The sequence below is a fragment of the Hyperolius riggenbachi genome, chromosome 5 (genome assembly GCF_040937935.1).
Source record: "Hyperolius riggenbachi isolate aHypRig1 chromosome 5, aHypRig1.pri, whole genome shotgun sequence".
NCBI classification, from domain to species: domain Eukaryota; kingdom Metazoa; phylum Chordata; class Amphibia; order Anura; family Hyperoliidae; genus Hyperolius; species Hyperolius riggenbachi.
The window spans coordinates 49,247,438-49,264,003 of NC_090650.1; the positions used below are offsets into that span (position 1 = coordinate 49,247,438).

Genomic DNA, 16,566 nt, shown 5'->3' on the forward strand with positions numbered 1-16,566 from the left:
CCTTATTTTGTCGTACTGGAGTGGCACCGTACAATCGCACCACAACAGTTTAAAAGGGGCCTAAGTGGTTTTTTTTTCACTTAAAATGGGAGTGTAACCAAGGATTGAACTTCATCCCAATCAGTAGCCGATATCACCTTTCCCATGAGAAATCTTTCCCTTTTCTCAAATAGATCAGGTGGGGTCTGTACGGCTCTGATATTGTGGTGAAATCCCTCCCACAGTGTGATGTCATGACCAAGGTCTTGACAGTTTCCTGTCTGTGAACCTCGTTGCATTGTGGTTAATGATGGCTTTTTCCAACTGCCAAGAAAGCAACATCTCCCCTACTCTCAGTAATGAACAGTCCGTACTGATCACCTGGCAGAACTAAGGATGTCACCACCAGTAAGGGCCCGTTTCCACTAGCGCGGAAACTGGACCGCACCCGCAGCGTTTCCCCACAGGCAGATCGCGCGGGTGGAAACTCTGCCATAGGAAACGATTGCTCCGCCGGCCGAATCGCTTCCCTTAGCGATTCGGCCGACATTGCCATCAGTTTCCGTGCGGGAGGCTGCGAATCCCATCGCCGTGCATGACACATTCGTCAGCGTTCCCGCAGACCCGGAAGTGCCGCAGCGTGGGCCCTAATACATTGCAGAATGTAAATCATGGAGAGGAAAGATTTTACAATGGACAAACACTGACTAATCTATAAATTAACATTTTAATCATTACATTATTGTCACTACAATTCCTCTTTAATTCCAAATATACAGTGCTGCCCATAATTATTCATACCTATGGCACATTTTGACCTAAAGTTACTTTTATTCAACCAGCAAGTCCTTTTTTGACAGGAAATTACATAGGTGTCTCCCAAAAGACTATGTAGAAGAGAAATTATTGTGTAAAGAAACATTTCTCAGCTTTTATTTACATTTGAGTAAAAAGTGTCCAGTCCAAAACTAGTCATACCCTTCTCAATAATCAATAGAAACGCCTTTATTAGCTATTACAGCAATCAAACGCGTCCTATGATTGCAGACCAGCTTTTTGCATGTCTCCACAGGTATTTTTGCCCATTCATCTTTAGTAATGAGCTCCAAATCTTTCAGGTTGGAGGGTCTTCTTGCCACCAATGTGAGCGCCATAGGTGGACCAACAGAGAAAATAGGTAAATGGCTGGATACTAAATTGAAGAATTTAGTGATGTCTCTTCTCTCGTTTGTCCAGGACTCCAGTGATGTTCTAAGATTGCTGGGTGAATTGAGTCTCGACCCCGATGACATCCTTGTGGGGGTCGATGTGGAGAGTTTGTACACGTCGATCCCTCATGAGGTTGGCATCGGGGCTGTTCGATTCTTCCTTGAGGACTGTGACCCTAACGCTCAGTCCCACAATTCCTTCATTGTGGATGCCTTTCCATTGTGCTGAAGCACAACTGCTTTGTTTGGCAGCTCCCACTATAGGCAGGCGTCTATGGGGGCAGCGTGCGCGCCTGCCTATGCCTGTCTCCATCTTGGCCAGAGGGAGCGCCAGGATGTTTACCCCCTACCGGAATTCAAGCGTTTTTTCCGTCTTTGGCTTCATTTTATTGATGATGTGCTGGTGGTGTAGAGAGGAGGTGAGCAGGAACTTGATTCATTTATGAACCGGTTAAACTGTAATGCACGCAACATCACACTGACCTTTATGAGCAGTAGAACGGAGATATCCTTCTTGGACCTACGTATTAGGAAGGAGGGTGATGTTGTTTGTACATCAACAGACCGAAAACCTACCGCCGGCAATACCCTTCTCCACGCCACCAGCCATAATCAGAATCAGAATCAGAATCAATTTATTTTCGCCAAGTAAGTTTGCACCTACAAGGAATTTGTCTTGGCAGTTGCTTAACAAACACAAACAAAAAACAATACAAGGACAGACAGTGTGAATATTACAAGTTAAGGACATTATAAGTATAGTGGCAGTAAGCAATGTGAGAATTGTTCATGTTTAGTTCTGTGCTGATTACTTTCAGTCCTAGCAGCTCTAACGTGGTTCAGCATTAAGTATGGCTACCGCTTCATGCCGACCAAACTGGGTTCATGCTGGGTTCATGCCAGGTAAAAACACAGCTATAAATATACGTCGCCTATTCTCTAATATGCAATGCCAACACACCAATATAGGTAAAAGGGCCATTGCCTCGTTGGACATGGCTAAGGCCTTCGACTCTGTGGAGTGGCCTTACCTGTCTGCGGTCCTTGCCAGGTTTGGGTTTGGAGAAAGGTTCTGTAAATGGGTCCAACTACTCTATACCAACCCCCTTGCCCGAGTCTGCACAAACTCCTGGATATCCGACACTTTCCCCTTGGGAAGAGGAACACGACAGGGGTGTCCCTTATCCCCCTTATTATATGCCCTGGTAGCAGAGCCCTTGGCACATAGACTCAGAAACCACCCTGGGGTGATGGGCTTAAAAACCCCCAACTCAGAAGACAAAATAAGTATGTACGCAGATGATACAATTCTATATTTGGCTGACAGTGGGCCTTCTCTCACCTGCGCCCTGGATATAATAGATGAAACAAGTTATTATTCTGGACTGTGTGTCAACCGCTCAAAGTCAGTGGTACTCCTGTTAGATGAATCCGGGGACCCATCCTCCACCTCAGTAATACCCTTGCAAGTAGTGCAATCCTTTAAATATCTTGGTGTACACATCTTCACGTCCCCCAAGCAATACCTCTCTGACGAAATATACAACCTAATTCCCTATGTGCAGACCCGCTGTAAATCATGGGCCAAACTTCCCCTTTCTGTGATAGGCCGCACGAGCCTAATTAAAATGATATTGCTACCTAAACTGCTATATCTCTTCCACCACTCTCCCATATACATCCCCCAAAAATTCTTTAAGCGCCTCAGGTCTATTCTCCTAGCTTTTATCTGGGGCAATGGCAGAGCCAAATTAAAATACACATTGCTACAAAACTCAAATAACCTAGGGGGTATTGCCTTTCCCTCCTTTCACATGTACTACCTGGCCTCTCAATTGCAACACCTGGCAGCTTGGTTTGTAGTCCCACATGCAGTGAACCCTGAAACTCTAGGATATGGCCCCGACCCCCACAGAGAGTGCTTGGTGTTAGAGGTCCTATCCGCACACCTCCCACCCAAAAGACAAGACAATACCATTCTGAGACAGTTCGTAGGTGTATGGAAATGTGTTCAGAGGGAATTCTCTACTGATGGGCATGAATATTATACACCTCTTTGGAATAATCCTGCACTGCCTGAATTTAACACCATCCCTGACCACAATTTTTGGAGCTTCCATGGTATTGTCTTCCTGGGACACATTCTTACGCAAGGACAACTACTTACCTTTCAGGCCTTAGTAGCCAAATTCAAATTACCCACCAGCCAGCAGTTTAGGTACCTACAACTGCAGCATGCCTTCATGTGTCAATTCAAGCATCTACCCCTTAAGATCAATAGTACACCCATTATAGATATGATAGCCAATGGCCCTACTCCACATATGATAGGGAACATATATAAAGTAATGGCCAACAATAACGCCCTGGAACGCACGGTGAAATCCAGAGATAAATGGGAGGCAGCAGGGGTCGAAATTCAAGATGATGACTGGGAAGACGCCCTCCTTATGGTTAAAAAATCCACTCCTTGCATACGGGAGCGCAGCACTCAGCTGTACATATTACATCAAGTATACCTTACCCCAGCTATAGTCTCTAAATATAACCCAGCTCACTCAGATACCTGTCCCAGATGCTTAATGGCCTCCCCCTCTTTCATGCATTTGTTATGGGAGTGCCCCCCCTTGACCGCTTACTGGACTCAAGTCACCAAATTCATACATGACAAAATGGGTAGCCCCGTTCCACTTGACCCCATTCTATGCCTACTAGGAGTTATACAAGACGAAGACCTAGACTCCTCCTCCAAAACTCTCCTATCTGAAACACTCTTCATGGCCAGACAAGAAATTGCCAACAAATGGCTATCTCCATTATTGCCTACCTTATCTAATTGGAAGAAAAGGGTCAACAATTCCATCCCATATAAAAAACTAATATACGCCCACAGAGGTTGTGGGAAAAAATTCCACCTAGTATGGGACAAATGGAAAATATCTTAACGTGCCTCCCACCCCACCTTCCCTACGAAACCTTCTCCCTCAGAGATTCCCAGCGAACACTGACGTATAAACAGATTTGTGTTGACAGCACCGTAGACCTAGATGATCCCCTATGGTATGCTTAATCTGATATATGCTATTCCTTCATTGTGTTGAGATTGGTCCTCATTCACTCAATATATCTTCTTTAAAATGCCTACACTGTATATGCATCCATAGGTATATATCTGTCTATGCTCTTGCTCTGCTCCGCTCTCAGATATGTTTCCATTGATGTATTCCTATCAGATGCAATGATGTACTTTTGTATTTCATCCCCTCTTATCCTGTATAATATTTGTAACTATCAATAAAGCCTTGTGTTTGTTTAAAAAAAAAAGTATGGCTACCGCTTGAGGAAAAAAACTGTTCCTGTGTCTGGAGGTTTTGGTAGCGATTGACCGGAATCTTACTCCTGAAGGCATGCGCTGGAAGATGGAGTGAGCTGGGTGAGAGGGGTCAGAGGCAATTTTGGTCGCTCTCTTTCTGCACCTGCTAGCGTAAAGATCCTGCAGGGAAGGTAAGCTACAGCCAATTATCCTTTCCGCTGATCGGATGATGCGCTGCAGCCTCCCCTTTTCTAATGCTGAGCAGGAGCTGAACCATACAGTCATGGATGATGTTATGGTGGATTCGATAATTGCAGTGTAGAACTGCACCATTAGCTTTTGAGGTAGGCCAAACTTGTTCAGCTGCCACAGATGGTACATTCTCTGTTGTGCTTTCTTGACAATAGTGACAGTGTTGTTGTCCCATTTTAAGTCGTTTGAGATCGTGGACCCAAGAAACTTGAATGACTCTACTTGGGTTATTGTGGATCCATTTATGGTTAAGGGGAGGTGCTGGGGGGGAGATCTCCTAAAGTCTATTATCATCTCCATGGTTTTGAGAGCATTTAGTTCTAAGTTGTTGCTGCTGCACCAGGAGGAAAGCTGTCCCACCACATGCCTGTATGCAGACTCATCCCCGTTTTGAATGAGACCAACAACTGTTGTGTCGTCTGCAAACTTCAGAACCTTAACAGATGGATCTGTGGAGATGCAGTCATTGGTGTAAAGTGAGTACAGCAGTGGGGAAAGCACACAGCCCTGGGGTGCACCAGTACTGACTGTCAGAGAGCTTGATGTGAGTTTACCAAGTCTAACACGCTGTCTTCTGTCGGTTAAGAAGTCGGTTATCCATTTGCAGAGGGATTCAGGTATGTGTAGCTGGGAGAGCTTGCTGTGCAGCAGTGATGGAATTATGGTATTAAATGCAGAGCTGAAATCTATAAATAAAATCCTGGTGTAGGTTCCTGGGTTATCTAAATGCTGTAGTACATAATGCATACACATGTTCACGGCATCGTCTGTGGATCTGTTAGGTCTGTAGGCAAATTGCAAAGAGTCCAGCAGGGGATCTGTGATGGATTTCAGATAAGTCATTATCAGTTTTTCAAATGCTTTCATGACCAGTGATGTCAGGGCAACCGGCCTGTAATCATTTAAACATGTAGGTTTTGTTTTTTTTTTGAATTGGTACAATAGTTGCGGTACAATCCGAGGCATCTTAAGACTAGAATACCGTATGGCCAGTTCCTGCGATTACGCAGGAATTGCTCATCGGAAACGGACTTCGAGAGGGAGTCTCTTGAGCTGTATGATCGTTTTTGTGTGAGGGGGTACAAAGATGGAGCACTGTGCTCTGGCTTTGAGAGAGCTAGGAGGCGCCTGAGGGAGGAGCTGCTGGGAAAAGTTGGGAAGTGGTCAAACTCGGGGGGGGGGGGGGGGGGGGGGTGTTAAGGGAGAGGAATCCTTCACGCTTCATAATGCCCTATAATTCTAATTGGGACAAGATCCGTGAGATCCTTGCTCAGCACTGGCCTATCCTGATGAATGACCCCGACCTCAGTAAGGTTGCAGGTAATCAACCTTTATTGACAGCAAAACGTGCTCCGAGCCTACGGGATGTACTGGTGAAGTCTCAGTGTATTCCAGTTGAGAGCACAACATGGCTTGGAAAGGGCAGGACTGTAGGAATGTTTAGATGTGGAAAGTGTTGCCTGTGAAAGGGTAGTGCCGTCCAAGATCTTTTATGATGTTAAAAAGAAAAAAAATTGGAAGATCAAAAGCTTCATACATTGTGATACTGAATGGGTTATCTGTCGTTTAGAATGTCCCTGTCATAAAATATATGTAGGGATGACAACAAGAAAATTGAAGACCCGGATAATGGAGCATGTATCTAACATAAAAAGTGGGCTACAGGAGAATGAACAGTACAAGAATTCAGTGGCAGAACATTTCTGTTTGGAACATAATGGAGACTCTGATGGCTTCAATGCGATGGGCATATGTCATGTGCAAGCAAATAAGAGAGGAGAAGTCTTAAAGCAGCAGGAGAGTCGCTGGATCTATTTTCTGGGATCCATGAGCCCTGTGGGCATGAATAATGAACTAAGCTATGCCCCATTCTTACCAGTGTACTGCTTATCCTGAAGGATTAGTAGTGAGAGACGAGGATGAGGCTAATATAATAACAGAACTGTCACAAGTAGCATCCACATCAGTGTTCTCCCCAGAATTTTTTTTCCAGCCGGGTGGCATGAAAAAGTAGCCGGGTGGGGCAATATGAGAGAATGCAGGGCTGGTGCTTCTTTGCGCAACTCTGCTTACAGCATAAGAGGAGGTGAGCCGATGACAGCCGGGTGCTCACCAAAACTATCCGGGTGGAGCACCAGGCTAAAAGAGCCTGGGGAGAACACTGCACATAGTGCTCTAGAAATTGGAAAATGCATGCTCTGCAGGGCAAAACGCATACGGGGAAACTCGGAGCTGAGAAATATATAAGAAACTGCATGCTTTATAAATGCAAAAAATTGCCTGCTATCCAAGTGTAAAATAATGATCATGTAATGGAATTGATTCAGTGCATTGATTTAACGAGACAAGGAGAGTGGTTTCTGCATGTTAATTGCAAGATGCAGTGTATGATTGGAAGGGAAGTCTCACTGAAGAATAGCGGTACTGGTTACCATGGTGACGCTTCAGGAGGAGAGAGACACGGAAGTGGAGCTGTTTCCACGCCTCTGGGAAGCGTCATGCACATAAATGCAGCTCAGCCAATACAATTTACTGTGATTAGGTTCCCTGGTCCATTGGCTGGAAAAACAACCCCAAAGCATTAGGTTCCTACCACCATATTTGACAGTGAGGATGGTGTTCTTTGGGTTGAAGGCTTCTCCTTTTTTACGCCAAATGAAGGAAACATCATTGTGACTAAACCATTCAATTTTTGTTTCACAGAAGACCTGAAGTCTTCTTCTTTGTCCAGATGAGCATCTGCAGAGGCTTTTGAGTGGCCTTGTCTGGAGAAGTGGTGTCCTCCTCCTTGTTCTGCATCAGTGGAACCTAGCTAGCAGTGTGCAATGTCCGTTGGATTGTCTGCCTTGAGACATTGCCACCAGCAGAGCCCACATTCACCAGGTTGGCCTTGGTGATGATCCTTGGATTCTTTACCACTTCTCTCACTATCCTCCTGGCCAGCACAGGTGTCACTTTTGGCTTCTGACCTCTGAGATTTTCCACAGTGCAGAACATCTTGTATTTTTTAATAATACTTTGCACTGTAGCCACTGAAACTTAAAAACATTTATAAATGGCCTTGTAGCCCTTTCCAGACTTGTGAGCAGCCACAAAGCGTAGCCTCACTGAGCTCCTTTGTCTAATGGTGTGTACACACTTGAAAGATAAATGAAAGATCTTAGACCAATGTTACCCCCTTCCATGTAGTATGAGAGCCATACTCTACACAGTCTATTTTATGGAGCTGAACTCCCCATCAGATAAAAATTCTTTGCAAGATGCTGCACACAAAGATGCTGTACGCATTGAAAAGATCAGTATCTGCAAAAGATCAGTTCCTGCAAAAGATCCGTTCCTGCAAAATGCATTCATAGTCTGATATCTGCAGATCCTCATACACACCTTGTTTAACAAACATTCATCTGCAGATCATCTGCAGATCAGATCCACCAGGATGGATTTTTAGATCTGCAGATGATTGTCAGATATGCAGATGAAGTCTGTTAAACAAGGTGTGTATGATGATCTGCAGATCTCATAGACTATGAATGCATTTTGCAGGAACGAATCTTTTGCAGATATTGATCTTTTGAATGCGTACAGCATCTTTGTGTGCAGCATCTTGCAAAGATTTCTATCTGATGGGGAGTTCGACTCCATAGAATAGACTGTGTAGAGTATGCTATGCTCTCATACTACATGGAAAGGGGTAAAATTGGTCTATCTTTCATTTATTTTTCAAGTGTGTACACACCATTAGCCTTGACTGTCCACAAACCAACTGCAGAGAGCTGCTGTTTTTCACCTGTTGAATTGATTAAAACAGATGTTCACAATTAATTATGGTAATTAAGATGCTTTAGAACAGCTTGCATTATTTGGAATTATATAGAACTTTAGATTTTCCCACAGACTGTGACAGTTTGTGAAGGGTATGAATAATTTTAGACTGGACACTTTTTTCGCTCAAAAGCTGAGAAATGTTTTCTTTTTCCCACAATAATGCCTTTTGTACATCGTCTTATTATCTTTTGGGAGACACCTATGTCATTTCCCATCAAAAAAGTACTTGCTGGTTGAATAAAAGTAACTTTAAGGCTTCTTGCACACCAAGACGTTGCATTAGGTGGCACGTTAAGGTCGCATAACGTGCCCCAAACACAACGTATGGTGCTGCAAGAGCCGACGGTAGAGTGAGCCGCGTTAGGCGGCTCGAGTCCTATAATGTCTCCCAGAGTGGCGCTGATTGGCCAGCGGGACCACGTGATGCGGAGCGAGACACTCCGCATCACGTGGTCCCGCCGGCCAATCAGCGCCCGCCAGTGCAGTGAATATTAAGTAGCCATGTGCGCGGCTACTGTAGCTGGCTCTCCCCGCCTCCTCTCCGCCCCCCACTGCGCATGTGCAAACAGTCTAACGCGGCTATAGCCGCTCCAACGCCGTAGCATGCTGCACTTTGCACAGAACGTGCAGCGTTACATGTAACGCAACGTGGGCTGTGTGAACAGCCCACTTGTGTTACATTGCTGTGCGTTGGGGGAGCGTTACAGGCGCACTAACGTGCGCCTGTAACGTCTTGGTGTGTAAGCAGCCTTAGTCAAAATTTGACAGGGGTATGAATAATTATTGGCGGCACTCTATGAGGGGAGGAAGACAGATGTAAACGTCCCCCTTCAAAACCAGGACACTGTCCATACATTGTAATTAATGCTGTGAAACCTACCATGAAATGCAGAATGCATAATACATGTTTGGTTACTGTACATAGATTTCCCGGCATTCTTTCACACCGGGAGAGGAGCACAATTTCACCTCGCAGAACTGCGTGTAAAGATTTTTCATTTCCTTGATAAGCGGCGGTATCCTCCTCCAATTCGCGTATTGATTTGTAAATACAGCCGCCGCAGCTGTGCCCTTCGCCATCCCTCGTGAAAATTTCAGACAATTATCGTAAAACGCACGTAAAATCTGCCGGGTATTGTTCAGGGTTTCAATACGGTAAAAACCGCCAGTGATTAGCACTTGTTCAAACTGCCTAGCGGGACAAAGAAAAAAAATGTTCGTAAGCGTCCAGGGAATGCCGCAAAGCGGTTACTGATTTTTATGTATCGATTTGTTTTTTCTCTATTCAGCCCTAGCAGCGGGAGAAAAGAAAATCATATTAATCTTGGAAAAGGTGATTATCGGGCCTTATTAGTTAATGTATCTTCACGCCAGCGCACAGGAGAGAGAAAATTGATGAATAAGTAAAATATTCTTTTGTACTCGGGGTTTCAAAGCCGGCGCTGCTGTGTCTGCGTAGCTTGTGTATTTTCGGAAATAAAAGGGAAGTTGCGATAGGGAACGGAGATACAAAGCTTTGCGTACCGCGTAGTTCTGCAACGGTCTTGAAAGGGAGCTGAAAGATGTGAGTTTTTTTTTATGTAGAACATTTTAAATTATCATATGATTAGAAGCAGGTTGTTACTGTACTTTCTGAATTATTTATTCCTAAACTTCCCAGATAGGCCAGAAGTAAAGTCGGTATTCCGGGATTTATTTATTCACGGATTGTAGGACAGACATGTTAAATGCAAATCTAAGGATGGGACACTTAAAGGACAATTGCAGTGAGAGGAATGTGGAGGCTGCCATATTTATTTTCTTTTCATCAATACCAGTTACCTGGCAGCCCTGCTGATCTATTTGGCTGCAGTAGTGGGCATGCGCAGTACTAGGAAATCTCGTACTGCGCAGGAAGGTCACGGAAGTGTGAACAAGGATGCACCTGGCCAGGGCTGCATAGACGCATTGGCCATCGACTGGCCAGTCGCGGCTGCAGGGGGCTGGTAGAAGCCCCAGGTAAGTGAAGCTTTTCTTTTTTACTTCGATTTAGGTTCACTTTAAAATACATACAGTACATATAATCTAAATTTTCCCTAGAGTAAAATGCACTATTGTATAAATCAGGGCTGTGGAGTCGAGGAGTTGGAGTAATTTTGGGTACATGGAGTCGGAGTTGGACTCGGTGGTTTCATACACTGAGGAGTCGGATGATTTTTTTACCAAATCCGCTGCCCTGGTTAAGTATTAGACTAAGGAGTCGGAGTCGAAGTTTGAGCCTTTTTGGGTACCTGGAGCTGGAGTCGTGGTTTCATAAACTGAGGAGTTGGAGTACCTACGATGATTTTTGTACCGACTCCACAGCCCTGGTATAAATTACCTTTTCCTATGCTGCTCCTGTCCCTTACAATAGGTAGTGAAAATCTGACAGGTTTTGGACTAGTCCATCTCCTTATGGGGGATTCTCAGTTATTTACTGAACTGCAGTTGCTCAGTCCAACTGACAAGTGTGTGAGTACGGAAGCTGACTGCCCTCCTTGTATAGATCCTTTGAAGGGCGTGCCTTTCTAAAGAATAAAGGTAATACTCAGAATCCCCCCATGAGGAGATGGAGTAGTACACATTCTGTCAGATCTGTTATCTTTTTACTACCTACTCTAAGTGACAGCAACAGAAGAAAAAAATAATTTATGGTGCATTTTGCTCTGGGAGAACTGTACATTTTAAATGTATGTATTTAAAATGTTACAATATTTTGTGATCGTGTTCCTTTAAGAATGTGCCGTTGGTTAGGCGCAGCCACGTGCATCTGAACATTCTGCCTGGTGGGAAAAAATAAGAACCAGCTCCTGTTTAGTGTTTTCCAATCAGAAGCATATGTTGATTAATTGCAATTGTCATTATGAAAGAATATATTCTGGCTTCCTACACACAGCATCTGCTTTTTCAGATTGTACCAAATGCATATTCAGCTCCTGCCAGCTATTTTTCCTTTATTTGTCAAAGTATCATACACAGATGAAGATACAAATAGCATTGTTTGGAAGAGCCTCTTAAAGTGGACCTCCTGGCATGTTATTGTGTTTAGGTGTGTGTACACAGCATTGGGTGTTTACAGCTGTCAGTGACCCTGCTAAGACTGACATATCTCCTGATATAGGGTTCAAACCTCTTTTTTTTTTTTTTTAAATTGCGCCAGAACTGTGTGCAGCGATTCCTTAGGCGATCGCAATTCGCTCCGTTTAGAAGCACTGTAAAGTAAACTGTACAGCACTTCTGATTAGTTTTTTTTTTTTTTTATAAACTTTATTATACCTACCAGGTTTCCCCATGTCCAGCTTCCAACTGTAGCCCCGCCCCCAAAGGAAGAGGTCATAGGTGCCTCTCTAGGACCAATTAGAGAATGCCAGTGAGCTCTTCTGCTAGGGGACGGGGCTACGGACAGAAGCTGTACATTGGGACACCCGGTAAGTATAATGAACTTTATTTAAAATTAAAATTACTTGCCATCCAAATCGCTGCAAAATCATTTTTCTAAGTGATTTTGCAGCGCTTCTGTACTTGGCATGTCCTGAGATTGCGATTAACCCTAATTGTAATCGCACTAGTGGGTTCAGTCCTATTTAAATACATTGGGGATTGTTGGCGATCCAAAATTGCTGCCAAAACCACCGAACTGCATCCAAGCCCTTATTGTCCTGGAAGGAAATGTTTTGTTATGTGGGGTCCTATGCCACAGTCAGTGTTTTCCCATTGTGAAATCTTTCCTCTCTCTGATTTACATTCTGAAATGTATCACAGGTCGTGACACCTTTACTGCTGGCGAGGTGCATCTCTGCGGAATGTTTGTGTGTGTGTTCTGAAGTGAGCAAAAACATCACCTGGTCCCCCAGAGCGGACAAGGAGGAAAAAGCTGCATAGCTAAATAGCCTAAGCTAAACATCACTGGGTGGGCATATACAGCAATATATAGATATAGGTTTCCGATGCTGAAACGAGAATAATTAATGTAAAATTGGGTATCCTGAATATTGTATTACATTCTAATACATGTAGTTATGGTGCCTTTTTTAACCACTTCACAACTGAGGGGTTTTACCCCTGAAACACCAGAGCCATTTTCACCTTTCAGCGCTCCTTCCATTCATTCGTCTATAACTTTACCATTACTTATCACAATGAAATGAACTATATCTTGTTTTTTTCGCCACCAATTAGGCTTTCTTTAGGTGGGATATTATGCCAAGAATCATTTTATTCTAAATGTGTTTTAATGGGAAAACAGGAAAAAAATGTTGGAAAAAAAATCATTGCTTCAGTTTTCGGCCATTATAGTTTTTAAATAATGCATGCTACTGTAATTAAAACCCATGAAATTTATTTGCCCATTTGTCCTGGTTATAAAACCGTTTATGTCCCTATCACAATGTTTGGCGCCAATATTTTATTTGGAAATAAAGGTGTCTTTTTTCAGTTTTGCATCCATCCCTAATTACAAGCCCATAGTTTATAAAGTAACAGTGTTATACCCTCTTGACATAAATATTTAAAAAGTTCAGTCCCTAAGGTAACTATTTATGTTTTGTTTTTGTTTTTTATTGTATTTTTTTTTTAATTAAAAAAAAAATTGGAGTGTGGGAGGTAATGAGTTAATTTATTGTGTAAAACTAATGTATGTGTATATGAAAAATTCTTTAGGGTGTAGTTTTACTATTTGGCCACAAGATGGCCACAGTGATTTTTTGTTCATGCGACCTGCAAGCATCCGGAAGTATGCTTACAGGAAGCACAATGAGGCTGGGAAAATCACAATGATCGCACTGCTTCTCATAGAAGCAGCTGATCATTGTGGGGGCTTAGATCAAAGAACGGGAACAGTTTTTCCCGTTCATTGATCTCCGTGCGAGCGGGCGGCGGCATGCACTAGCGGCGGGAGGGCGTGCACGAGCGAGCGGGAGCGCGGTCAGCGGCGGGAGGTGCGGATATCTCCGTCCCTGGGGGTGAAAGGATGGAAAAAGGGACGGGGATATCCGCACCAGTGGTGGTAAAGTGGTTAAGGTGGACCTGAACCCTCGCACAGGACAGAAGGAAAACAGAGAAAAATGCACCCTGTATGTATCTAGACAGTTTAGCTTGTCTAATTCCCCCTCGTCTGTAAGTAATCTCAAGTTTAATTTGCTCTCTCAGCTGTATCAGCTCAAGAATCTCTGCAGTCCTTGGCAGTGCGGCTAATTTCTAAACACAGGATGTTAACCCTTCCTCTGCTTCCCTGAAAGCAGTAAGCAGACACACTGCAGATTTATTACTGGATTTGTATCAGCTGTAACACCTGTTTTTCTTTAAAGGTTATTGTGCTGTTGCTTATCTTTGAGGTCGCATTCACAGTGCCACGTTGTGGAGCTGCGTTATAAAGTCTTATAACGCAGCTTACCCCACTGCAATGATAATCCTATGGGCTGTTCATAGTGTCGCGTTGAAAATGTTGCGTTGTGGTAACTCACTGCTTACAGTGCATTACCTCTTAACGCAGACACATTGCAACTTTAACGTCGCATTAAATCGCAACGTCCCACTGTGACTATGCCCTTAGAGCAGAGAGGAAGATCTGAGTTCAGGTCTGCTTTACGTTAATGTGAATATACCTTTATATATTATAATGAAATCTAGATTCACCTCAGATCAGCTACCCGCTCCCGAGATTTGCTTCATTTGCATCTTCCGCCATTCTTGCTGAGCCTCTATCAGCCCTGTAAAAGCACCGGGGGGCATCACAGTCGTGCGCTGTAGATTCAGGGTGGCAGACCACCCCCTATCCGCCATTTCTTTGCCGAGCATTTTAGGACTATAGCTTGTTGTGCATCAGCTGGAATTAAAAAAGAAAAAACGTGCAGAAATCTGCATATCTGTCCTCTTGGATAAACAATGGAATATAAATCTGCAGCGCCGCAGGTTCCTTTAAGGCACAAAACTCTGACGACTGCCTCCTGCTTGTACCCAAAATAGCTGATCTGCTGCCAAACGCAATTACTGGCATATGCTGAAATTACAGCACACTATTCTTCTTATCTGTTGGTGTAACGCAGCGGCCCATTTGCATGTGAATTATTAGTTGTTATTTGGCACATGTGTTCTGGTATTTTACCAATTAGCGGGCTGGAAATGGTGCCAGGTTCCGGAATATCACATTTGGGATTCTGCTGTTGTTCTCAGCGTTCCGTCCTTTGTGTGAGCCGCACGTTCAGGAACTTCCTTGCAGGGGGTAGGATTGAAGTTTAGGAACTTTAATACCTTACAGGAATCTGCCCTGTGTGCTACAAGGAAGGGGAGTATTATCTTACACAATGGCGATTGCACAAAGCATTTTAATTGCTCCTTTGGCGTTCTTCTAAAGCATAACGCTCTGCCAATGTAGATGGATAGGACAAATTCCACTAGAGCGATTGCGATTAAGGAAAACTCGATCGCAGGACGTGCAGAATTTTGGGAGCGTTTCCATTCTCATGAATTGTATAGGAGCAGGGAAATCGCTCCCAAAATCGTTTGCAAAACGCTTTCACAAATTTCCAGCGTTTTTGCGATAGCGTTTTGCGCTTTCTAGGATATCAATCAGTCTGGCATTATTATTTTGTCAATTGTGAAAATGTTTGCGACACCAATCGCTGTAATCGACTCTGTCGGGAATCCGTTGAGAAAATCGATGCGTGTATGGTGTGCTTAAATGACAGCTACATAGGAAAATAATAGTTTATAGCACATTTTACTCTAGGACAAATGTAGATTGTATAAGCATACATATACAGTACATGTAATTTAAATGTTAAATTTTTTCGCATTAGTGGTCGTTTAATTATGTCCCTTGCATGTGTCATAGGAATTCTTTTCAATAAAGATGTAATAATTTGGGGGTGAATATAATGCCCTGCACAGATTTGGGATGATAGTGGCTCAGTCCAGCACTCTCTATCCAGATCATGTGACCGGCTGAGTCTGGTGTCCTCAGTAAACACATGTGCGTGGATTAGGGAGATTTGCTATGATTACATCACCCAGATCCAGATTAGCCCACAGTAACCACGTCTGTGCAGCTTCCCTCTCCATACACAAAACACAAATCTGTTCGTAAAAAAATAATAGATTGGTAAAAAATGGTATTTTAGACTTTTTTTTTTCCCCACAAATTTTACCAAGATTTTCACACATATGGTAGTAGTTCGATAATCTTCCCGAAAAACATGACTTCAGTTCACTAAAGGTGCCCGTACATCACTTGACTTGGCGGCCGATCGACCATCCGATTCGAAACTTATTATCAAATCAGTGCCGCCAAGAGCATGCCAGATCGAGAATGTGCATGTATCAATCAGACATGCTGGTAAATCTCAGGGCCAACGTGCTGAGACCCGTGAAACGCGTTGTCCTTTTAATCGTAAATCATTCAGTCTTTTTACATTTACCCTGGGGTTTGGGTTCTTACATCTGGAGTGGTAAAGACACCTCCCTCCCCCTTATTATTTTTTGATTCATTATATTATCTATTTCCCAGTACGTCTGCTCAGACAGCACCCCTAATGAGACTTGTCTCCCTCCGAGCAACGGACAGGAAGCTGCAAAAGATTTAAAAATTTGCATAATCAGGCGGTCAATAGTATAAATAGGCATAGTCTCTCACTCTACCTTCAGTTCTAGTTTCCTGTCCGGACGTGAAGGAGGGAGAGGTCTCAAGGTGCCATCCGGTCAGATGACTGGGGCTTGCTGCAAGGTCTCCTGATAGTCCGCTCCAGGGGAGAGCGGTATGATGTGACTAGCAGCATTCAGGAGGCTTCTCCCAGCAAGGCGGCAGATTTATGCGCGCAGACGCGCGCTCCAGGAACTTCCGCTCGGAGAAACCGGAAGTCGTCACGCAGAGGCGTCCCACGTGACCAGGAAGCGCTGCAGAGCAGTTAGCGGCAGGGGCCGCGGCGGGACAGCGCCAGCTGGACGAAATGTATCAGGTGATTGGGGGTAATTATG

At 43.9% G+C, this 16,566-nt stretch overlaps 1 protein-coding gene across 13 annotated transcripts in view; it reads left to right on the forward strand.

Annotated features, from left to right (window-relative positions):
* KIAA1217 (KIAA1217 ortholog) overlaps window positions 1–16,566 on the forward strand; it is a 798,974-nt gene that overhangs the window by 265,834 nt on the left and 516,574 nt on the right. The gene's annotated exons all lie outside the window — the stretch shown is intronic.